This window comes from Pipra filicauda, unplaced genomic scaffold (assembly GCF_003945595.2).
Source record: "Pipra filicauda isolate LSUMZ 115617 unplaced genomic scaffold, ASM394559v2 scaffold24_size8852520_pilon, whole genome shotgun sequence".
Classification (NCBI taxonomy): domain Eukaryota; kingdom Metazoa; phylum Chordata; class Aves; order Passeriformes; family Pipridae; genus Pipra; species Pipra filicauda.
Genome location: NW_024104365.1, coordinates 2,268,098 through 2,294,715, shown reverse-complemented (window position 1 = coordinate 2,294,715; position 26,618 = coordinate 2,268,098). Strand labels below are relative to the sequence as shown.

The following is a 26,618-nucleotide window of genomic DNA, read 5'->3' as shown; positions in this document are numbered from 1 at the left end:
GCTCAAAGCCCAGAAGAGTTAGCCCAGGGACTCTGTAGAGTCTCCACCCTTGGAGACATTCAAATACCAACTGGACTTGGCCCTGGACAACTTGCTCCAAGTGAGTCTGCTCAGAGCATAGAGTTGGTCTAGGTGATCTCCAGGGGCCCTTTCCATGACTCAGTGATACTGTGATCTCTTTTTCACAAATTGCTTTTGAGAGAAAGCCTATCACAGACAATCATAGACAATTTTAACATAAAATATTATAAAAGAAAACATGATTTTGTGTGACTCTACAGGTGTTTAAAAAAACCACAGGTTAAATTTGCTACACAAAAAACTTTTTGTTAATATTTAGGCCTAAGATCAGAGGCTCATATTATACAACATATCATAAATATTGCTATATTCACCAGATCCCTTGTTCCAGACTTGTGAGTGGGGATAAACAGATGACAACGAGATACGTATATCAAGCTAGAGCTAAGCAGTTACCAAAGACTGAGAAATAGTATTACCAAACTAATCAGCATAAATGTTATATAATTAGCCATTGTTGTACATCCTGTTCCAGTTGTGTCTAAAGTGTTGCCATTGTTGATTTGATGGATTTGCTTTACGTCACTGAGGTTCGTCTTGTCTGGCATCCCTGCTGAGACAAACAAAAAAATACAGAATGATGTATGCCTTGTCACTACTGGTAACATATTATAGCTAGAACAAATTTAAATATCCTCAGCACACAGACTGTCACAGCTTGGTTTCTAATTCCCATGCAACTGCCAAATTTAAATCCTTTATAATTGCATCTAGAAACACGCACTACACTATATGGTTATTCATCGTTGAAAGCAGTTCAGAGGTCTGCCAGCTATGAAGAAAATTGTTCTTGTAGAAATATATCTCAACAAACATTTGGAAACCAAAGTGAACAGTTTTGCAAGTCCCAGTAGTATCTAAAAGTTTACTGCTCACATCTTTCTTGGATTTGAAGAAAAAGAGAAATAATTTAATGTGAAACTTTTTGTGCCTGGGTCCCAAAAATATTCCAAAATAATGCATACCTGATGGAAGGCATGTAGAAAAATGCAGTTGTTGCTACATAAAACCTCCATTTTGGCACAATTTAAACAGAATTTACAACGTTGTAAGGCAAAATTTTAAAGCTAACTTTAAACAGGAACTTTTTCAATGAGTTCCCAGCTGAATATTTGTACTTTTTTTAGACGAGGGTAAACATTTCTCCAACTCAAAACAGTACCTTGTATGGAACAAGGATGTAATCACCCATTATATTTCCTCTGCCTGGTCACACATTGGAAACAGAAGGTCTTGTAGACACACTGAAATTTGGTAGCATTTTCAGCTTGTGTCTGCTGTGCGTGCTTCTACACTAACTGTCTTATCCCATATAATAACTTGTGGCATGCCACTATCAATCAAAATTAACAAGTCTAAATTCAGTGTTATTACATACAACAAATATTGACATTGTAATTACACTGAGACTGAAAAAGGCTTCATATAAAGCAAAGTCAATATTTATGTAATTAGGTCAATACATATATAATTCAGAAGGTAAACTCTACTGCTGGAACAGCAGCATTAGAAAGAAGCTCAGCTCTACTGAGCTGACATATTGATTTTACAGTCTGAGTTTCTGCATTGGTATTCATTGTTTAGTTACTTCTTTCCTCTCTGTATCATTAGGAAAGATGAACAAAGTAGTGAACCTTTTTTTTTTTTGATTATTCAAAGGGACTAGGATGAAATATAAATATTTTAGTCATGGTGTTATCTTCTTTGTTAAGTTGGTTTAACAGAAGCTGCAGAGGATATTCATTTTTAAAAAGAACAACTTTTTTGGTGCTTGTGTTAAAAGTACTCTTTTCTCTAAAAGCAACTTGAAAGATACTTCTTGTGAACTTATGGTCTATGTACTCAAATATCCTTCTTGCTTTTTTTTAAAAAAAAAGCATTACGAGAAGAGTCAGCTTAAGTCAACCATGTTGTTTGAAAAAAACTGCTAGATCTTGTCTGAAAAAAATAGTCTTCTATGCTGCAGTACTAAGCAGAATATACTGCTATTTTGTGTGGATTTATCAATCCAATTCTCTTCCTGGAATTTGTGAAAATTAGCTCCGTAAGTACAGTGCAAGTGGACATACAAGAAAGAAGAGTGACAATAGATGTTGGGACGGAGAGAATACAACCTTTCTTCATCATGCACACTCAGTAACCTGTCTAGAAAAAGAACAGTCACTCAACACTTCATTGAATGTTTGTTGGGTGGATCATCGATATCGAGGTATATCAAGGTGTTTTTTTCAGGGAAGTTCTGTAAGTAGAACAACAGCAAAACAAAGCAAAAAAATGTTTTGTATCATTTCTCCAGAGTCTTAGTGAGGTTTTCTCATATTTAAAAAGACTAATTTCAACAGGCAGTGAAAAATTCAACTCTCACCTATAAAACAAAGCAGTTTGCTGAGTGCTATAGGTATAACAAAATAGATTTTTCCCAGTGTATTTACAGATACATTATCACAGTAGTGAGAGATAGATCCTTAACCAGGATATCACTTATAAAAGTAAATTACCATAAAAATGAAATATAGCTCCCAGGTCTTTCAGTTGAAGAAATAACCAGCTTCAGTTAGAGTATGTGTTCTGAATCTGAAGGCAATGTCACTAGATATTAATTACTGACTGGAGAGTCAGGTTTAATTTCTAGTGAAAATTTAATTTACAATATTATGGAAAATAGAGATTTCTTTCGATGGATTTTTTTTCCTCTTTTTTCCAGCCTCAAGTGAAAACTACAGACTTTGGAAGTTCCCATGAAAACAGAAAACAGTGTTTAAAAAAAAATGTTCAAACCTATCAATATATTTTCCTTTGATCAATTAAAATGTCATAAATAATTTAACATACTCTTTGCTGTTCAATGAATACACTGTTAGGATTGTAGTATAAACATATAGCAAACCTTTATCCTATTCAGCCCCATAGATCTATGCCAAAACTTTGACTTTATGGAAATAAGGTTCAAAAAATTATATAGGTATAATCTGATGAAAAAAAAAATCACTGAAAAAAACCTACACTCCTTAAAAACAGCCTGTTTGAACAGAACTGTCTTTTGATTCCAGAATGCTATGTTGTTGGGTTTTTTTTATGTAGCTCTAATAACTATGAATTTAATTCCTGCACTTGGGCTATACTTTCTATTTAAATAAGTAGGTTCTGTTGTCCATTATGCATCAGGATTTAAACATATATACCACCTTTCGTAAATCATTATCAGTAACAGAAACAATCCTTCTCTCTAAATGAATTTAATCTCCATAGTTCACAGCATACTTGCAATGAGAACTATCCAAACATTTGTAGCAGAACAGACCAAACACAAAGCAAACTCATTTGGTTATAGTCTCCCCACATGCCTGAAGCTGGAGTTATGTTATAGAAAAGGCATTTAAGTTTCCCAAGTATTTCAAATTTCCTCTGATAAATGTCTAATTTAGTATCAAAATCATACTAGAAATAATATTTTGACTGGAAAATGGTAAAACTCAGAAGTCTCAGTGGAGATTCAGATTGGATTTTTTTCTGAAGAAAAGTTATAATTTGCATAAGCCTGTATAAAGCAAAGCTGACAAATATCACATACTTGTCCCTGACATCAGCTTTGAAAGTCAGTAAGTGGCTGCAATCTAAAGTATTGTCCTACTCTGGTTTAGAAAAAAAATCAGTAAAATAATTTCACCGAACATTGTGATTGCTATTACAGCATCTCATTATATTATAACAGCTGCAGAGTATTTCTAATGCTTTTTAATGTGTTCTAAAGATATTTAAGTCTTGTGAGAGATAAAGGTACTGGCAGCCTTGAGAGCTGATCTGTTGTGTTCTCCAGAGTAACTGCAGCAACAATACAATTTCCTTTCAATATTCAGCAAGAACTTTTGATTTGAAAAGTCAATCATAAAGTCATGGAAGATTTTCATTTGACATGGATCTTGTCTACTGCAATTGTCAAAACATCACAAAAGTGGGCTATGATTTTGGGGTAGTAGATGCTTGCCTACCAAGGGCCATGCTGGGACTTTGAATATATTAAAAGTATTAAATGAAACATCCTCTGACAATGGCCTACTTTGAAACCAAACCAGAAAGTTTGAAACCTCAACCACCTTACTGTATTATCTTCTGTCTGCTGAGTAACACATAACAGAACTAACATGGGGATTCAAGGGAAACAGAAGGTGCAAAATAAGCTGCTGTGGATATCCCATTGGACACAAACCCAGAAAAAGAGTTAGGAGAAAGAACTGGATTTCTCTCTGTGCAACACTCTTATGATGTTCTGGAAGATTCAAAATACAGCCTTTATGGAATCTGCATTATCTATGAACCTCAAATATGAAGAAAAATTTAAGTAAGGATGGGATAGTGTTTCAGATAGGAAAGAATGTGTAGTGTAGCACTGTAAAGTTGTAGGCAAAATTCTTCTTAGAAGAAAAATAATTATTTAAATCATATGTAATTGAAATTTCAGGATCTTTTAACACATAGGCTCTGAAGAAAACCATCACTACTTGAAGTTCTGTCCAAAATTTGTAAGAAAGATCATAAAGAAGCTTTATGAGAGGTTAAAGAAATACATAAAGCCTAGATGAATAGACCAAAACCCTGATTTGACATGGATGAATTTTTAAATATGAAGTTGAAAATGTAGTTTAGAATAGTGAGATACCTGGAAAAAGATGACATGTGGGCGTGCTGGTCATGAATTTATAGACAGTAAAGAGTAACAGCATTTTGGGGAAGTAGAAGAAAAATTTGGATGAAGCCGATAAAGTAAGCTGAAGAAGTTGTAGGGAAAAGCAGCAAGAAGAATAGCATAATGATTAAGTGGAATGAAGAGACAGTGATATCAGAGCAATGGGCTTAGGAATTTGCAGCAAACAAGAGTTAGGACAATCTCCTTACTGTGTCAAGTGAACATCAACGCTGACTAATGTAGATGTATTTTTGTAGTATGAAAGAAGACGTAATATTAATTTGATTGCTGCAATTCACAGTAATAATTTCTCAATAGTGACTTTATGTAAACTTAAAAAAATGCATTAATTTAACAACAACAATAACCAAGTATTTACTTTGCATTTTCATTCCCTAAATTAAAATGACATACTAGTTCCGAAAACTTCTTTTTTATTGTTCAATCTTTTGTCAGCTGGAGCTTTCAAAGCTTCTAATGGATGTTTTCTCCCTTTATTTCACTGGACCTTTTTTTGTCAGGTTTTATTCCTAACTATACAATATCATGAAAATATTTCAAAACATATTAACTAAATCACAGAGCTGTGCTTAAATACCTCAGAAACACTTCAATTATACATAGTGGTTCCTATGAAAACTTTAATTTCCTACTTTAAAGAGAGAATATATATATTAATCTAATGAACAGTAAAAAAAAAAGAGAAAAAAATACTGAGTATATGTCAGATTATCCCCCAGCTAGTTTATTTAAGCCATAACTCTTAAACACATCACAAAATACTTATCAGTCTCACGTGCTTAGAAAGAAAAGTAGAAACAATGGACTACCTCTACTATTATTCAAAGACTCATGTGAAATTTATCTGATGTTGATCATGAAGTCTTAATGAGGGGAGGAAAAGATGTGTGAAACTATTAGGAAGTGTACCTGGCAAAGGACTAATTTCTGGAGGCTGCTGTTTTTATGATTGCATCTATACTTGGAAAACCTAAGGGATGTCCCTGAAAGGAAAACATATGCTATATTATGCTTGAACATATGCCCTTCATATAGTACACATATAGCAGTGCCTGTGTTCACACACTTCAGGAAATCTGTGTTTTTATTATGCAATGCAACTTTTCCCCTCCCCATTACACAGTTTAAGCAAAACAGAAAAGAACAGCGTCATGGAATGGATGCCTGTAGAGCTTCTTTCCAACACCAACAATTCTGTGATTCTGTAATTCTATAAGTATTAAATGTTTCACAATTCAGCACTAGTTATGAACAAACAAGCAAACAAAAAAACCCCACTGGATTTCATTAACAAGTAGTACAGAGGGAAGGAACCTACATTGCTTTACTGTTCTTTGACTATGTTGCTTTTAAAGATGTGAACAGTGAGAGATACGTGAGATATTTCTGCTGAGAATTAAGTCAGGAATCAACTTAGTAAAAAATATATCTTTATTTTGTTTAGTTTTCATTTAATGAATGAGAAATAACAGTTGATCCACAGAGGCTAAAGAAACGTCACAATTTTCAAACACTTTTCCAGTGAAACTTTGGAGATTTCTAAGCTTTAATTTTAAAGAACACTGAATTATGTAACATTGCACATATGTTTGCCATATCTGAATTATAAATCAGTTTACTCAGCTGAATTTCTTAGTAGTTCAAACTTGTCTTTCAGTGAAACTCTGTTTGCTCCAAGGTTCACAATAAAAAAACAAAGAATCCAACTTTATTAATTTAGAATGAATGAAGACTGTTTCATTATGCAATCTGTTGTTACATAAACATACGTGTAACTGCTGCCCTATCAATGCCCTATCAACGAAATCAATGAATCAGCCTAGAAAATAGCATTCACTGATAATAAAATTGCATGATGTAAAATAGTTTTTATTCCTATCACCTTGTGTCATTCTTTTGGGTCTAAAATCTTAATTTGAGTGTAGTCTCACTGTGTCAATTCCAATAACTTGCCAGTAAGGGTAAGGTGCAATGGAAAAGAAGTTTCAAACCCCAAATAAATAGATTTTGCTAAAACAGTAATGTTTCTATTTCACTATTTGAGTCTGCTTGTGACTGTTACCTGATGCTTTTGAGGTGGGAGAAACAATAAATACAGTGACAAATTAAAATAATCAGTCCATTGGGACTCCTAACTTCTAGCATCCAGTGACTAATGTGTACCTTGGAGCACAGGGATACTGATTATCTTTATAAATTAGAGTCAGTGATTCTCATAATTCTCATAAATTCTTCTACAGTCACTTTGCCTTATGCAAGAAGAAACCAAAACAAAAGTAATGAAAAGGCAAAATTTAAAAGGTCCAACAAGCCAAAAATTAGCTTACACCTTCTCAGTTGTATGAGATAATTTTTAAATGTGAAGGCTAGAGTCCTTAAAATACATCCATTAAAACCAATTCAGTACACTTCTTTTGAAATCACAAATGAACTCATATTTTGGCAGAGCAAAATTTCATTCACTTTGTTATAGTGGTTATATGGCTCAGTTTATGTCAGAAATGTTAAGCTTAAGTGTGAGCATTACCCCAAATGCAGCACAAGGTAACATTATGTTGATGCTGAAGTGGTGAGTTTCAGATGTTAATAAGAGATGATATGCAAGGTGCAATCAATTCCATCTAGAGTCTACAATTCCATCTACAATTCCATGTAGAGTCTACATTTACACCTTGGGTTCATTTGGTTAAACATAGACGTCTACAGACATTTTAGGCATAGGGAAGAGAGGTATTACACTTGACATACAGTTGCTTATCCAAAAGCAGCCTGATTCTTGTAAAACCATTTAAGGATGTCTTGGACATCTTAGAGCATCTCCAGTGACTTTTAGTCCTTCTATTTAGACAACTGAATCCCTTCATCAGTCATTTACAGCAGCTCCCATTACAATCATAGAATCATAGAATCAGCTGAGTTGGAAAAGACCTCTGAGATCATCAGGTCCAATGAATGTAGAGAAATAAGTCAATGCAGAAGGAGTTGGAATACTCAGATCTAGATATTTGCTCTGAATTTGGACAGATAAATCCTACAGTTACTCACCTAACAGGTTCAATAATGAGTGACCAGTGAATATTTTCCAACATATTCCCTACCATCATGCTTTATATCTTTGATGGAAAAATGTGACTAAATGCCAGATCATGTAGCTCTCACAAATGGATTACATTTTAGAAATTCAATGTAGGAAAACCAAAACTAAAATATAATAAAATAAAATAAAAAAGTGGAGTATTGATACAGTTCATATTTGCTTCACCTGTAGTAGTATATTTTCACTTTTATACCTAGACCCCTGTCTTTAATCAATTTTGGTTTCAGCATCTGGTGTTGAAGGGTAGGATGAAGGGCTGCATACCGCCATGAAAACAGTCAATATCTGATATGGGCAAACATTTCTTAGAAGCCAGGGCTTCATGAAAGTGTTTCCTGCTAAAGTACAGAAAATTTCATTGGAGCTATATTTACATAGATAAATATACACCCCAGAAGGAGATCCTTCAGGCAAAATGGTGTTGAGCAGCGTATGCCTATTGTGCTCAGGGACAGCAATACCTAAGAAGAAACTGCTGAACAGAACTCCACCACATGGTACAATGCCCTGCACCTCTTTTAAGCCTCACACAGTGATCTCCCTGTCTCAGAGACCCAGCTATCATTTTGTTTGTTTATTTTTAAAGTGCCTGAAAAAAACATGAGGGCTGTGCTGCAACCCACCAGGTGGTGTTTTTATATCATGAAACTGAAGGAATGGGTTACAGGCTCCAGGTTATGATATTCAGGCATGGGAAAGTATTTTGAAAATAAAAAGCCTGTTGAGGGACTCTGCAGGGCAGAGAAACCCAAGCCTTCAGCTGTCTGGTTTGTGTTGCCTTTTGGAACCAGTCCTTGGAATGAATTATCCACAGAACTTGAAGTTATCTTGGAGTGACAGAGACAGTTTTCCTTAGTGCTCAACCACGGAGTGAATAAATGTTCATGCAATGTGGGTAGCAGTAGCTGAAACTAGGAGACAACTCACAAGCTAAATTACTTGACAATGTAGACCACAGCCAGTGAAATCACCTACATTGGGAGGAGTGTCTAATATCATAGGAAGATTCTATACTGTGATATAAATTCTAACAGCAAATTCTTAATGTCCTTATGAGTCTTACCTCTGCAATTGACCAGTCATTTCTTTTAGTGAAATGCAGTCATGTGGGTTTTCATGACTATTCCTAAGAAAAGTATCCTATGCAATCTGTGTCAGATCCCAAGGAGAACCCTGAGTTGGAGTAGCAGAGGACTGAACCTGAGCTATATGCCATAAGGTGATGTGGAACAGAGGAGCCAAACAAACTTCAAATTTATGTTTAGCTTGCCTCTGCAAAGGGAGATCATCAGTGTCTGGGATTCTTGTGTCTGTATGTGGAATGTGGTGATAATCAAGCCACCATTAGATTTCTTTATCTCTCAGAGTAACTTTCTTGTGCTTTATCCACTCAGTTCTTAAGAGACAGAATTTTTACCAGTTTTACCATGAAAACTATGTCGTTGTACATGTACACAGCATATTACATTATAGGCACACATATCACTGTAGCAGGATGCAGGTAAGAACTCTTTGAAACAGAGCGCATTGAACTGTTGTCAGTTTTTTTTCTCTGTCTATGCACTAGATATACGTTACGAAAAAAATTTCTGTAATGTGTAATAGGTGTTTATTTGGAGGAAATAATTTGATCTAAAATCTTCTTTTTTTACTTCATATATTTTAACAATCATAATAATAAACAAGTCAACACAAATAACAATTATAACCGTACAGAGAATATCAAGATGCAAGTAATCTCACCTAGAAACAAAGGAATACTGTTACTGTTATTGTTAGAAAGCAATTAAGAAACCTGTCTAATGGCATTAGCTAAGAGAATTCTGCATGGTTAACCATATATTATGAAATGATTCCAACATATCATGTTTAACTGCACTTATTTTATGAAATCTGTATACACAAGAAATAGAGTGTAATCAATGATCTTAACATAAGTCTGGCAAGTCATTTTAACTAACTACAAGAGCAGCAGACATTAAGTCTCTAGTCCAGTATTTGAAAGTTTTCTTTCAAAGTTGACAGTGACATTTGTTTCACATTATACATTAATGAACTCAGTATTTCCATTGAGAAAACAAAGCTTTTATGAGTTAATGTAATACAAACAAATGGTGTCACAACCCAAAACATTCCCATTTGTTTCACATTGCTAAGAATCAGAAAGAGATAACATTATTTGTTGAAATGGCTAATATGAACTTTTTTACTTGCCGGTCAGTTTTAGCATATACAGCATATATGCTAAAACTGTTTTGCTATAATAGCAAGTATTAGGTGTCTGAAACACTTAGTTTTATTTTCCATACAGGGATTAAACATAACTATGTCTGAGGTAAAGAAAATCACAGTAACCTTCATTAGATCTATTCCTATTGCTTTTTAGGGCAATAGCTTCTAAATCCATGTTCATTATAAGACATGTTCATTATAACTGCAAGGCTCTGGGGTGCTGGAATCAGCGTTGCCAATAATGCCTCCTGTAAGTGAAGAAATTCATCTTTCCAGTCTTCTTTACTATTGAAGGAGTTTTAACCTTTATCATTAATCTATGCAAAGGCTTTGTAATCAATACAAAATTAAAATAAGCCTAAAGTCCCATAAATCAGACTATATAAAAGTAAGCAAATTCTTCATTCTCTGAATTTTCATCTGATCAGTACTAGTTTCCTTCCTATGAGTCACACGTCCAGATATCCAATATAAATTACTGTACTTTGAAACAATTTACTCATGATTTCATTTTGCTGTAGGACAGTTATAATCAACAATTCTGGTTTATACAAAACTACCATCTAGAAGAGAGAGATGAATTTGAACAGAAATTCCTGAAAGTAATGTATGAACTTGTGTTGAAGAAGAATATTATCAATTAGGCCCATTAAAAAGATGAAATGTTTTTCAATTTTTTTTAATCATTCAGATTCCCCAGATTTATGGCCCAATTTCACTATAGGAGTTCATCATTGTACTATTTGTCTGGTTGCTGTTTTTAAAATGAAAGTATAAAAAAAAAAGTCACTCTTTTCTGGAAAAAAAATCTGAACTAATCCAATTTCCATTGTTAAGATGATGAAGTAAATTTGGTAATTTTTTTCAGGTCAATCCACCCAGAATTCCAGTAATTCCACTCTCTGTTAAAAAAACCATAACCTGTAGATTATCTTAATTGCCAAAAATACTGATAGATTAAGTAGCTCTTCTTAATTTTTGCTGTTAAGCAAGTTTAATGACGTATTTCTACAATTTAAGATGATTTAAGGCAGAACTGCTTGCAGTCATTTCCTTATCCTGTCTGCCAGGTGGGGGTTATTAAACCAACCTGTTACCATTCAGTGGCATGTGTAAGGTCCCCCCTGTGAAACTGTTCCCAGAGATGAGTGATCAGATCTGTGATTTTTCTTGATGAGTTAGTTTTACTGCAGCTTGAGCTTACTTTTCGAATCACCCTACAGTGGGATCTGATAAATGTTGGCAAGAGGAAGAAGGATCATACTGTTATAATCTGGAAAAGAACTTAAACTGTCAGCTAACCATAACATCATAAAGCACCCAGAAATAGACTGAGAAAATGTATAATCTGCTGTTAGTATTTGACCCAAACCCACATTGAAGACTGGATTACTGACAAAAAAGGAAGTGTGAAGCTGCAAAGGAGGCAGATGTCCTTGCCTCAATTCCTTCTCTATAAACAAAAGCACAGGTTTTCTCCTTATAAATAAAAAGAACACAGAGATTCTCTTCAGTTGCTGCTTTCTCATCCTTTCTAGGTTTACTTTTGGTTCTGCAAGTTTTAGCTTAGCTATTATTTTCAATCTATAGCAAAAGCATATGACTGAAAAGAATCAGGTTTTGGATGTCTTCTTAGAAATTCATTCTTTAGTCAGATTATGAGGTTTTAAAACCTACAATTTTTCATAGAAATTTTTCCTCTCTGATTTTCATTTCAGAGAGAGTTCCTTCTGGCAGAGCATTTCAATTTCTTTCAGGCTAGATCAATGTCAGTGATAAATTCTGTGGTGCTTACTGATGAATATTGATCTGCATTCTTCTGTGTGTTTACTGTTATGAAATGCCATAGGAAGTCTTGTGTCTCAGTGCATCCCACAAGTACAAGATCTTTGATCTGAAGTTGCTAAAAATAAACAGTTAAACATCAAAATAAGTGCCTTTTTTAAATTCAGAGGTAACTGTTGGGCAATTTGAAAACCAAGCCTGATATCTGTAGCAGTTTTACCTCTCCTTAGGAAAGCTGGCCTTGTGGAATTCATATGAGTATGCAGGTTTCATGCAAATATAAAGTTCCAATTCAGCAACACACTAATGTTGTTTCTTCTGTTAGGCTCCCAAGTATCTGTCCACAAACAGAAAAAAACTGCTTGCCCATCTATGATCCCACAGCCTATCAAGGCTGACCATTGTCTTGTTTGGCTCAGGGTGACAGACTAGAGGAAAGTAGTTTCTAACAAAAGCAAGATGCCAGTCTCCAGGGTTGCAACAAAGTGAGTAATGTAATAACAGGTCTAAAGATAACATGTGGGAAAGAGGAAGAGATATATTGAAAGAAAAAGATTATTTCTTTGTTTTCCGTATAGGTAGCATGAACATGTGGGATGCCAATATGAAAAGAAAACCTATATGGCTTCAAGATTTTCTTCTTAAAAACATGTAAGCTGTGCCTGCTCCATACTTCTAACTAAAGGGGAAGGCCTATCTATGCTACCTTACTTAATTAACTGAAATATAAACAAAGAAACTGAACTACTAGTTCTGGTTAATTTGATTTCAACACAGATTTTTAGTCACAACACAGCTCTTCAAAGAAAACAGGAATACAGATGAATGAGAAACAGCTGAACTTTTACAGTTTAAGTTTTTAGCCTGAAGATATTGATCTAAGAGAGAAAGAATTGAGTAAATAATGGATGAGGGTTAAAAAGCAAAGAGAAGAGAAGGGAGAAAGGTGACTTCTATTTAAAGTAATTCTGTGTGGACCTGTAAGTTAAAGACACTGTAAGTTTGCATTCTATGTTTGTTTGTTTGTTTGTTTGTTTTTGTTGGGAGGCACTCATTTTGGCTTTAAATCTACTTCCAGTGGGGTATGGTAAGTTGAGCTGTACCATTGCCAGTGAAGAGGCATGTTAAAATATGAAAAATGCTAATTTTCAATGCATCTTCCAGAAAATGATAGCTGAATAATAAGATGACTGCTTTACAGACCACCACAGGTTTGCTTTTCGATCTGACACCAAGGAACTGTGATTTTAGAGAGAGATTAGAAGCCATGGAAAAGGTTTGAGTTGTTATTCAGAATAGTGAAGGAAAATCTTGTTCAAATTATACCTATTTCTAGCAGTACAGACAGTCTTGAAGCAAATTATCTTCTCAGGGCAATTGGACATTTCTCTGTCGAGGGACTCCAAGTGGAAGCCCTGAAGGAAATCAGCATATGTGTAAGATGAAGAATTAAAGTGCCTGGCTCCTAAAGCAAAAAAAAAAGTTCACTATACAGTGAAAAAAGCCTACATCTTAGGAAAAAGTGAGTTAATTATCTCGATCTTCTCTTACACACTCAATGTTAAAATAATTTCTTGTATAGTTTAAAGCATTTGAATTTGGTAAGTTAGGTTTAGCCAAGTTAGGTTTATTTTTATTTTACCACTGATATATATATATATTTATTTATTTTTTTAAAGGCTTATGGCAAAATTTGCCACAGTTTAATGTAAGGCAGCAATGAAGACATTAAGAAAAGTAGATCACTGAATTAGTACCATCAAAATCTACAACCAGTGTAAGAAGACCAAGATTGAATTTACACAGACTTGATATCTGGCATGAAAAGATAGAAATAATTACACAACTAAAACTGAAGAATTGGAGTAGAATGAATGAATTCATTCAAAAGCTGTTATAAGTTAAACAACAAAGGAATTTTTCCAAAAATAGTTCAGCAGAATAAGCAGATTAATTAAACTGCTGAAAATGCGGACTCTAGGTTTTTATAAAGTCAATAAAACTATAAGTCTGGGAATGTCATTTAAGCTTAAGTGGTAATCATGATGTCTCTTCCTTTATGGTGTGCCCTCCTCCTGTGTACCTCTATTTCCTTCAGGCTCATGGATGAGTTGTGTCATGTCATGCTTCTCCTCCACAGAGGAGGACTTGTAGAACATGTTCAGCACACTCCAGTCATGCTCCAACAGTTTCCACAGTCAGCAGGAAATTAGGAAGCAACAGAGATTCTCAGTGTGTGTAGCAGGGAAAAAAGTATCAAATTCCAGCACCTTCCCAGACATCAGATCAAAATGATGTCTTCTCACTTGGCCAAGAAAGCTGTCAATAAACACACTGATTCTGGGAGCAGAGCTACAGATGAGTGAGAGAGCGATGAATTCTTCCAGGAGTTGCTGCTATGTCTATCTGGGTACCAAGGGTGACCCTAGTACAGGCCATGATTTTGCTAGTGTGTAGCCCTTAGCACTTGAGAAGTCCAGGGTTGGTGACAGAACCAGTTTCTGTCAACTGCTCAGTGAAACCTAGGCAAGTTCTGGTATTGAACCAGACCCAGGTCCATCTGGGAAGACCAGTCAGGAACAATAGCAGGAAATAGGGCCAGAGACAAAACTGGAGAAGTTTCGTTCAACATTGGCTTTGGGTCATTCAGGGCACAGAACTGCAGATGATATATCTCTAGAATCACTCAGAGAAGGTCTAGGTGCACAGAAATGAGCTGGCATGGGGCTCTTGGGTCCACAGCCAAGAGGGCATGGGGGGGAACCACTAGGCTAGTCAGGAGCACTAAGGCTTAGAAGACGGAACATGGTTATACCTCTGAAGCAACTGTCTGAAATTAGTTCTTAATTTGTGTCATTTCCTCAGCACCCTCAGCTTTCAAGGAACACCCCAAGTCCTCATTCACTTTCCAGAGGGGTGCCTAATGCTGCTAAAGGTTCTTGTTCCACTTGTGCCTCTGAGTAGGGCACAGAGTTTGGATGAGCAGTTGGTACAGTGCCACTCACCCAGGACAAGTTTCCCTTCGTCCCTCATGCTACATGAAGCCATCTCAGCCCTCTCCTGCTGCATTACCAGCTATGGGATTTAGAAGAGTAGTAGGTAGTTATAAAGCCAGACCCAAGGAGTTCCTTCTGGCATCAGGGGTACATGCCAGTAGCTGATAGGGCCCTCTCTGAGGATTATCTCTAGCTTTTTCTAGAATGCAATCTGCCTGTGAATAACTGTGGTCCAGGGAGCTGGGCATGAGCTTTCCAGTCTTACATTGACTTGCTGATTCCACCAAATGGGCAAGAGAACACAGTCCTATAAGATGACTACCCATTTGAGCAAACCCACTGAATTTCCTCACATAACAAAAGATGATTTCAATAGCCTGAGTGTTTAGCCAAACACATGCTGATGCTGTCATTGAACTGTGCAGCTGTCACTTGATCCAATCATCCCTTGCTGTAGTCTTCCTATTCCTCAAGCTTCTTTTTTAAAATACTCAGTCTAGACCTGATTTATAGTATACTAGTATACCTTTCATTGAAATTAAAGGCAGATGAATATATTGCAAATAATATAACGCTTCTTTCTTGATTAATCCCATGGGTACTTATTCCTTTGTTCAATCTAAATCTAGAGTTTCCTACTACAATATAAGTAGTTGAGATCAGGCAAGACTGTATTGGCTTCTACAAGCCTTGCTTTACAAATGCGAGTATCAAGCATAAAATTGTTACAAAAAAATAGAACAAAAAAAATCACACTTTTTAAAAAACATAATGAGAATTACATCCCTGTTACAATTTTTGGTGTATGAAAAAAAATTAACAATATGATAGAAAACAATTAGGTACTAAATTACCTTAAAAAGAATTTTCTTTGGGAAAATCATGTCTGAAAGATTGACTATTTTAAGCAAATTTTGTTTTCTGCATTCTAATGTTTTTTTTCTTCACATAACACATTATATATCACAAATTCAGTAGTAATGTAGTCACTTTTCAAGAGAAAAAAAAGAAAGGTGTGGCCATCATAATGCTTGAAAATATTGAATGATGTACACACAGTGAACAAAATTGGTATGTGTTACTGAAAGCAGAGAGATATCTTGCTGTTTAAACCTTTTATTGTCACAGTGATCAACTCGCCAGATGCAAACTATTTTTAGTGGCTTTCTCTGGATATGGACTGTGAAAGCATAAATAAAGGAAATTTTCTTCACACAGGCGTTCTGATTTATAAATAGGCAATGAATACCTAATATATTTCACATCTTATATCAATCAAAATCCTAAGGAGGTATGATTGGGCACTGTTGCAAAATTATGAGTTTAAGGGCTGATTTAATTCTAAATATTAAAAAACACATTATTTTTACTTCTATATTAGTGAATTGCAAGCTTGGTATACTTTCAAAATCCATCAATAAATCAGATTTTTTTTTCTTTTAATTTGGCACATAGAAAATTCAAGAATAAAGTATTATAGATGCATTCTATTTCGACTATGGTATTTAAAACTGCCTTTTGTTTTACACTTGAACTGCAACATGCAAAATAGCATGTTAGGGACAGTTAGTCAATCTCATTCAGATTTTTGTCTGACATGAGAAGAAGTTGTAAACAGGAAAATGAAGACACACAGACATAAATAATTATACATTACCAAGCATATTTTTAGATGACACATCTGGACTGTGTATGGATATCTTGATACAGTGAAATTCAGTGGCCTGCATTAGGCACAAAATCAGACTAAATGATCAAAATGGAATCTTTTTGTCTGTAGCCAAAAAGGCACATAATGTATGCGCAGATTGAAACCCTCTTGAACTTGAATTAGCCAGATTTCCACATTATCTCTCCAACCCAAAACTCTCTAATTATATGGAATCAGATATAAGTGCTCACAAACAGGATAGCCTGACCTGATGAACTTGTCTTGAACAGACTCACAAAGCTGATTTTTAATTCTTGAAGTATTTTATAATAATTTTTTTTAAATTCAAAGCAATGCAGATATTTTAAATATTTAATATTTACCATAAATTTCTTACCTTTACTTAGTTTACTATATTTTGTTGAACTTAGATAATTTGCAAATGACAATCATCTTTCTAAGCTATACAAAATTAAAACTAATTTCTTATCATGAGACACTATGTCAGGAGAACTTCTGTGCCAAAATGAATTCATAAGTTCTAAGGAGGTAAATTTCTGAAATTAGGCCTTTACTAGCTAATGCTGACAAACACTTCCCTGAAGCACTACACTCAGCACTGTCATAGCCATGTACCCAAGCAAACCTTGGTACTAGAAACTCTGTACCAATGCTTTGTATTCAGGTGACGTTTTTCAGATTGTTCCTCTGTGCAAATACTTTCCCTGGAAGGATATTTTACCTCTGGGAGTGTAGGTCATTTCTGCAGGTTCTTTATTGGTGATAAGAACCTGAGAAACAGATGATTAAATATGAGAAGCCTTTGTCCGTGCCTATTGTGTAACTGTTCTATACCTCTCTGCCTGTTTTTAAAGGAATATATTAAAATAGATCATGATCTAAATGTTCAATAACAGTATTAAAACTACAGTGAGGCTGTGCTCAGCGTTTTTACCCTGTGGAGTGATTATGAAGGAAGAAAATACTGCTATTCAAATCCGCATCTCCTAAACCACATTTTCAGCTTGTATAACAGGAGGTATGTGATTTATTATTATTTTTTTAAATATCTTTTCCAGTGTACTGTGATCTCAGCATAACTGTGATTCACAATCTAGCCCAGGTTTTCTAAAATATTTGGCTCAAATTGAAATGCAACTAGAGGTGATCATTTGGCTTAAGAAGATTCATTATGCTAAATACATAATTAATTATTTCAGGGTTCCCAGGCATGTTTTCAGATTTTTTGAAGGAGAAAGAAACAAGTATTTTCCTTATTAAAAAAAAAACAAAAACAAAACAGGTTATAAAATCAAGGTTAATATTATGTTGAAAAGGTGCAAGATTAGCATGAGCAAGTTTGCTCATGTTCACATCACTTCGTTCAATTATGGCTACTCTTTACAACATTTTCCCCATAGAGAAATACTACAAATATTTAGGGAAATACTGCCTCTAACATTTTTGCATGACACTTAAGAGACTGAAAACCCAGAAATCCTAGTCAAGTGGTCACTCTGCATCCACAGAAAGTCAAGGAAAGTAAAGCATGTGCCACTAAGCCTACTATAAAATCGATTACATCCACTTGTGAGTCTACCAGTGATGGCAAGACTGGATTTACAAGGTCAATGATATACTGGCTGCCTTCGAGCATTAAGCGTGAAAAAGCTGAAGTTTTAGCCAACCTTGCTCTTAAGAGAAATATCTAATTTATCTGTGGTGAGTTTCACTGATGTTCCATCCCTGAGAGTAACTGTAAATTTTTTATGGGCAGAAATACAGTACATTTACAATTTTTTAAATGCACACATTTAGTTAATGATATATCAGTGGCAGATATATTTTTCATGTCAAGATATATACTTTCAATATCTATCCTTCTGTAACTATTGAAACACTAATACTGACATTTAAAAGTCTTGATTATGGTGCCCTTTCTGTGCACAGTATAGGTTTCAATGTATTTATTGAAATAACTTTCTTATAAGTTCTGTAAACAAAGAAAAAAGAGAAATACATAATCTTTTCACCATAAAACAAGCTAGAAAGTCAACATCTAAATGTTGTTATAAATTATTTAACTATGAAATATTTTACTATTTTGACTTGATCCGTAGAAGTAGTCAGTCTTCACTTTAAAATTTTTCTACTGCAAAATATTATAAGGTCTATTCTAATTTATGTTCTTCATATAGACATAATGATATGTCCAGAGTGTTGTTATAGGTCAGAGACTGAGATATATTCATATGTATGTTGCTGTGTTTCACTGTTACAGAAGTGACATTCTGTGACAACTCTTTAACAGACACAAAAAAGCTACAAATAATTCAATTAAAAAAATAAATGTAAGTTATCATACAATATAATGAGATGGACATTTTTCTGGAAGTATTTTTTATTTAGAAATAATTTTTGGTACACCAGAGTAATGTTAAATTTAACTGCTTTGATTGTAGATTCGCTCTAATTAAGAAATACCATAACCACAGAATCACAGAATCCTTTAGGTTGGAAAACACTTCTGAGATCATCGAGTCCAACCTATGACCTAACACAACCATGTCAACTAGACCATGGCACTAAGTGTCATGTCCAGTCTTTCTTTAAGCACCTCCAGGGACACTGACTCCACTATCTCCCTGGGCAGCCCATTCCAACATTTAATCACCCTTTCTGTGAAGAAATTCTTCCTGTATTCAACCTAAACCTCTGTTGGATCAGATTAAGACTGTGTCCTGTCACTAGTTGTCTGGGAGAAGAGACCAACCCCCACCTTGCTACAACCTCCTTTCAGGTAGTAGTAGAGAGGAATAAGGTCACCCTTGAGCCTCCTCTTCTCCAGGCTAAACATCCCCAGCTCCCTCAACTGCTCCTCATAGGACATGCACTCCAGACCACCTTTGTTGTTCTTCTCTAGACCTGCTCCAGCACCTTAATGTCCTTTAATTACGGGGCCCAGAATTGGAGGCTGAGGAGAGATCTCATCATATTCCTCTGTGGTTATCAGTGAAAGGACCCAAGGGAATGGCCTGAAGTTGTCTTGGGGGATTTAGGTTGGATATAAGAAAAAGGTTCTTAGCCCAGAGGGTGGTTGGGCACTGTAACAGGCTCCCCAGGAAAGTGGTCACAGCACCAGTTCTTTCAGAGTTCAAGAAACATTTGGATGCTACTCTTAGGCAACTGGTGTGACTCTTAGGGATGGTCCTGTGCAGGACCAGGAGTTGCACTCGATGATCCTTGTGGGTCCTTTCCAATGCAGCATATTCTGTGATTCTGTGTCAGCTCACCAGTGCTGCATACAGGGGAACAATCACTACCCTAGTCCTGCTGGTCACACTGTTCTTGATACAGGCCAGGAGGCCACTGACCTTCTTGGCCACCTGGGCACACTGCTGGCTCATGTTCAACTGCTGTCAATCAGTACCCCCAGGTCCTGTTCTGCTGGGCTGCTTTCCAGACACTTTGTTCCCAGCCTGGAGCACTGTGTGGGGTTATTGTGGCTGAAGTAAAGAGTCCAGCACTTGGTCTTGTTGAATTTCATGCTGTTGGTCTTAGCCGACTGATCCAGCCTTTCCAGGTCCCTCTGCAGAACCTTCCTACCCTCAAGCAGCTTGACACTCTGACCCAACTTTGTCTGCAAATTTGCTAATGGTAGACTCAAGTCCCTTCCACATCAACAATAAAGATATTAAACAGGATTGGGCCCAACAGTCCTCCTGATCCCTGGGGGATACCACTAGTGACCAACTCAATGCAGCACTGTTCACCACAGTCTCTGGGCCTGGCCATCCAGCCAGTTTTAACCCAGTAAAAGGTGTGCCTGTCCAAGCCGTGGGCTGCCAGCTTTTTCAGGAGAATGCTATGGGAGATGGTGTCAAAGGCTTTGCTGAAGCCCAAGTAGATCATATCCACAGCCTTCCCCTCATCCGCCAGCTAGGTCACCTGGTCATAAAAGGAGATCAGGTTAGTCAGGTAGGACCTGTTTTCCCTAAACCCATGCTGTCCGGATCTGATCCCTTGGTTACCCTGTATTTGCTGTGTGATCACACTCACTATCTGCTCCATAACCTTGCCACACACCAGGGGCGGGCTGACAGGCCTATAGTTCCCTGGATCCTCTTTCCAACCCTTCTTGTGGATAGGTGTCACATCGTCCAACTTCCAGTCATCTGGGACCTCCCTGGTGAAGCAAGACTGGTGATAGACAATTGAGAGAGGATTAGTGAGCTCTTCCAGCAGCTCCCTTATCACCCTAGGATGAATTCCATCCCATCCCATAGACTTGTGAGCATCTAAGTGGCTCAGTAGGTCACTAACTACTTCCTTCTGGATTACAGGGGGTCCATTCTGCTCCTTGTCCTTTTCTACCAGCTTGGGAGACCAGTTGTCCTGAGAATAACTGGTCTTACTGTTGAAGACATAATGTAATATAACTCTTCATTGTATTAAATCTGAGTAATTTAAATATATTAGCGATAAAGAATTTCTCATGTTACCCAGTGAAACTTGAACTAAATTCTCCTTTCCATACCAAATTTGAAGACAAATATTGCTGATGAAAACTTTACAGCAGAAGTATTTCAGTGTTATTTGTAAAAATTTTTAAACATTTAATCTACAAAATGAGTTATAAGACATAAACCTAGAGCAAACATAACACTTGAAGAACTCTCTTCAGCTTTCTAGACAAGCAGATGTGCTGTAAAGCTACCAAAATACAGCTTAATGAAATGGAAAATTTATTTTTCAATAAAGATTTTTTAAACTTTTCTGTATGAAAAGATCCCTGCCAAAATTTATTTTTGTTTTGCACAGCAATGACTAATGTGCAAGAATTATTAACAGCTGATGTTTATTTAGTTAGTTATTTATTTAGAGACTGATTGCTTTTTGTTTTATACTGAAATCTAAACAAGAGAATTTCCTGACTATAGTGTTTCTGTTAGATGTAAAGAAAAACTAAAAAGTGACTTTAAGAGAACTTTTATTTATATGTAACATTTATGTAATTTTTTATGGATGGACTATATTGAAAAATAGTGGATTTAAAAGAACTGTTGCCCTGAATATATTCTGATCTTGAAATATTTTTAATTTCCATACAAAGGTGACTTCTCTTCAAGACTAGAATTCTGTTGTGACTTTTAAAAAATGTAAAGTGTAGTAAAAACAGTAGTGGCTGGAGGTTTTCAGAATCCACTTATATATTCAGAGAACAATTGTTCCAAAAATGTTTAGATTTTATCAAGTCTGCACTAATAATATCTAGCCCGAGACAGTACTTTGTCTCTCTCTTACTAATGCTATCCAAACCACTAAAGAATCCCAAAGGGCGAAGAACTGGAAGAATACAAAACTGTCATGAAGCAATTATTACTGGGCAGCCTGCTTCATATCCATGTGTTCAGCACATCTATTTCAATTTGTTTCTGGCAAGAAGTAATATGAAATTAAGTATTCACACAGAGCAAGAAGGAGGAATAATATTCAGTGATTTCAAAGTACGCAATAAACCAATTTATCCAACAGTACAACTAGATATTTTCAACTGAATGTAATTATGTCAGAGTATCTGCAGGAAAATTCTGGGGGCAAGAGAGATTTCTAATATTTAATCCAGGTAATTGTGTAAATCTATGTATAACTTGCCTTCTGGGAGTACACAAATACATTAGGCGAATTATATACCTGTCTGAAAAACTAATTTATTTGGGTAAAGTTTTCTTGCATTTGTTTCAATACTAAATGAAAGTGGATAGAAACCCCCCTTCAACTGCAATACAAGTTTAATATTTTTTCAACTTAAAAACTGCTACATTTTGTTTGATTTTGGGTTGGGTTTTTGATTGGTTGGTTGGTTGTTTCATTTGTGGGTTTTGTTTTTTTTTTTCTTGAGGAAGATAGGCTTTCAAACAGTTTCAGATGTAAACTCATAAGCTCCCTACGAGCTTGCTGCCAAAAACTTCTGTAGAGATGCAATCAGACTGGGCTGCTGGGAGCTGAGCATGAACAGCCCCAGTGCTGCCTCCTGTCTGTGCCAGGTTTATAATGGCGACAAGAATCCATCCACACTACAAAAATTGTACAAATTAGGGAGAGAGTTGAACAGCCAACAGGTTCACAACTTCAGACCTTCAAAAATATGCCAATGCTGGGATCAGTTTTGCCTAGAGCTCCTGGGCACTGAGGGCATCTTTACAATTGATAATAAAAGTAGTCTGAATGGTAGAGTTGCCTTGAGCCTTGGCTACCGCCCACTGTTTTTAAAGCAATTTCTGAATAAAATGCAGGCATTGCAGGCTAAGGTAGACAAATTCCCAAAAGAGGGTCCTGTAACAGGGCAAAAAAAATAAATGGAAGCTTTGTGATATTCAGCTGGAAGATGTGTTCATCTGCAAAGAAGCCCAGCATAAGTTCTAATCCCCCATGTCCACAAGGTTCTTCCATGACACATGTAATTCCTGCTTTTCCAGCACAGCACGGCCAACCCAGTACCTGTGAATTTATTGGAAAATTTTGGTACAGGCTAAACATGTTTTAGGTATTGTTCAAGCAATTTACCAATACTAATCTCCAAATTCCACTGCCCAGCAATGTTCCTGATTACTGTTGATTTTACTGGTCGCCCAAGAATCCAGATGGGAAAACAGATTCTTGAAGCATTTCTTCTTAGTGCATGAGATATTTTTTATTATATCTCAGACTTGTAGAAACACTATGGAAAGATCACAGTGGCCAATCAATGTAATAAGAAGAAATGGAGTGTCAGCATATGCAGAAGTAAAGCAAAGCACCTAGATAAGAAGGAAATCCTCATTCAAGCACAGACATGCTTATGAGCATATCTGGGGCTGAATAAAGTGAAATAATAGTTCAGAAAAAGGGAAATAATTGACAAATGGAACTGGCCTGGGCTAAAAATATTTTAGATGAATAGAAATTATTTTGAGCTTTTGTTACCAGTGTGGTTATTCTCATACCCCAACGCCAAAGAGTAGGATGTACTTTTCTGCCAGACTCTTTAGCAGTGGGAGATTTCAGCTCTTGAAATTCCTGAACAAAGAAACTAAACTCAGTGCTTTTAAGCAATCCTCTTGGTGATTCATCCATTTGAACCTGAACATGATACATGTTTTAGATTTATACATGCTTTTATATCTACTCGAGGTATACTAAGTTTCCCTGCAATTCATTGTTCCAGGTATACTAACTTTCCCTGCAATTCATTGCTATGTGTTTTTTGGCTGCTTTGGGGTTTTTTCTTTCTTTTTTTTTTTTTCTAGTACATCTACTTGTACACTCACTGTCTGCCATTTTGTGAATAAGTACTCTGATTTCATAAGGCATACCTTCATTTTTCCAAGCAGCCTGTTGTGCTTAGAAGGAATGATAATGGAACTGATGGGACACGGATTCTGAATGGAGCTCAGAACAGAACCAAAAAGAATATGGATTTCCACATTCCTCATGTGCTTTTGCGATAGAGGCCTTGATGCACAGACCAGCAAGCTGCAGCGGGAGACCTTTTGCATACTACCATAGAAAACTCCTGTCATGTAGAACCATACAGCATGGGAGAAACTAGGGTAAGGGACGAATTCCCTTGGGGGATGAACAAGTCTGTAAGGCCTTTCTGATGGTCTGTGCATCCCAACTGCAGAACAACTTGTCTGGCAAAATAGGAACAGCGTTTACCTCCTGAATGTAAAAAATATGTGATTCAGTTGCCTACATACAGATAATAAGGACTATTCCAGGCACTGTCAGGTATCCTGCTTAGCTACTTATTGTCAGTCTAGAAGAATGGTGACTTCCTGTGAGACCTGTGTTGTACCTATCAGCCTCCTATCTTGGATACTCTCGTATACCTTGGAAGATGTTATGTACCTATCAATACAGAAGAATCTCCTTATTTCAGTCTGGTGTCAATCAAAATTGGTTTGGATTGGCATGTTGAAACTGCATGGTCCATGTCTACTTATCAGTGTTTAAGGATGTCAAAAATATTCCTGCTCTTTGACACAATCAGTTTATAATCGGGCTTGCTCTGCCCGTGGACAATTCAATTTTGCCAAATGACACCTTGAAGTTGAAATAAAGAGATGTCTCATCCAGACAAATATTCAAATGAACATTTATCAGAAGCAAAGTGTTTCTAAATTTCTTGCAAGTCTATCAGATCCAGTATCTACCAGGGAGAATGTGCAGATCTGTTGATTGTCTGACTGCTGCTGTCCTTGACTTTCATAAATGGGATGATAATGGATGTTGATGAGGCACTCACAAAGTCACGAGAGAAAATAATATACTGGTTGTCTGAAAGTGTTAAGGTTGCTTCCTATTTTTCTTCATTTCCAGATTGTGTCATAATTTGAAAATATTCACTGGTATTCATATGGAAGTATGTACAAGAAGACTGAATATCTAATGTTTTGTACATAACAAAACAATTCTTTTTCATATCTTTTTAGCTCATATTTTTCTCATTCTTGGATTGCAATGTATGCATATATTATTTTTGTATGTCTATAGTTTATAATCAGTGGCTACAAATCACACATCACACGGTTACAGTTTGGACAAAGCACTGATATTAGTTAGAAACTCAGGTTTTGTTGCATCTTCCTAAGTGGTGTGTGATGATAATGAAATAAAAAATGATATTCTGATGTACATATGTTACTGACACTTGGATTTTATCCCAACACCTGTAACCTGTTAAGTAATGTTTTTCTAGACAGCTATATTGTGTCTAGTTAGCACAGAAGTGCATGAGGACATCTGTTTAGGCACAATAATCAGGGACTGGTGATTCCATCTGTAATTTAAATTGAAATTAATCCTTCTCAAAAAGTCTGGAAAAGAATGAGATATTTGAAATAAATTCTTTCCTTTTACTGTTAATCAAAATAATCTGATATTTCACAGAATTGTCACTTTTTCTATCAAAACCAATTCCAAGAACTATTGAGACCATATCTTGGTCATAATGACCTTCAGTCAAAGTGACTTTCAGTTGCAGAGAACCGGATAATGGATGCTAATGCATCAGTCCAGCTCTACAGCTCCTACAGCACATTAATGCTACATTCATCCCCTTTTGCAGGTTGTACCTTTCAGAACATAAAAAGAACATTTCTTTTGCAAGTCCTTTCAATCTCCTTGTTTTCATGAGTACGTGTCTAGTGTTATACAATCCTATCTCATGAAAGGTCAGAACATATGCTCTAACGACATGACTGTGCTCTTTAATCTACACTTCATTACACATTCTTTGATAGTTTTATTATCCTTTTGAATTTTATACCTGCATAAGAAACATCTGTTTCTCCTTCTTTTTTTTTTTTTTTTAAATACATTGCAATACATATATTACAGTAACTGATTTGCTTCCTGCTTTCTCCCTCCATACTGCATGTAAAAATATTGTGTGCATCCTGAACAGTGGATAGTAGGACTATTGGAAGCAAAATGAGCATCTGAAGGTCTTGTTTTCTTTCTGCTCCAATTACTTCTACATACAGGTCAAACCTGCTTTTATAGTATTTTCTTCAATATTTCCTCTAAATTTAATCTCTGCAGGGAGTAAAAGTTATTTCATTTTCCACTGTCTTGCACACTATTATTCTAGAATCATGTCGATTTTAAGTATATATGACATCTCAAGTTTATCAGAATGCCTTTATTGAGATATCAAATTTCACATATTTATTAAAACTGAGTAAAAGCATCTTTCTTGAATAAATATCAAATTAGGGTGTGTATCCTGAATAATTCCTGCATAGAAATATATTTCATGGAAGGAGTTTAATATTTTCTGCTATTAGATATTCACTGGTGTTGGTAATATCTTCTGTAATTGAGGCTTTCTGGACCTTTCATTTATGGTGAAAAGTTTAATTCTTGCCAAAATTGTGTTATTTATACTCAAAAATCTCTGAGTATTTACTGTAGAATGAAGTCTAATTCAACTATTTAAATGTTCAGATTTGATAGGATCAAATAAGGATTTGAATACACGTGAAAGACGAACCAATAAAAATACACATTGTTTCCAAAACATTT

General features: G+C 35.7%; 1 protein-coding gene across 1 annotated transcript in view; it reads right to left on the bottom strand.

The window, feature by feature from the left end:
• Positions 1–508: 508 nt before the first annotated feature.
• The window catches only part of GPC5 (glypican 5), a 611,018-nt gene continuing 584,908 nt past the window's right edge, over positions 509–26,618 (bottom strand). The window contains exon 11 of the mRNA XM_039381946.1: positions 509–631. The gene's annotated coding sequence lies outside the window, so the exon portion shown is untranslated. The remainder of the gene's footprint in view (positions 632–26,618) is intronic.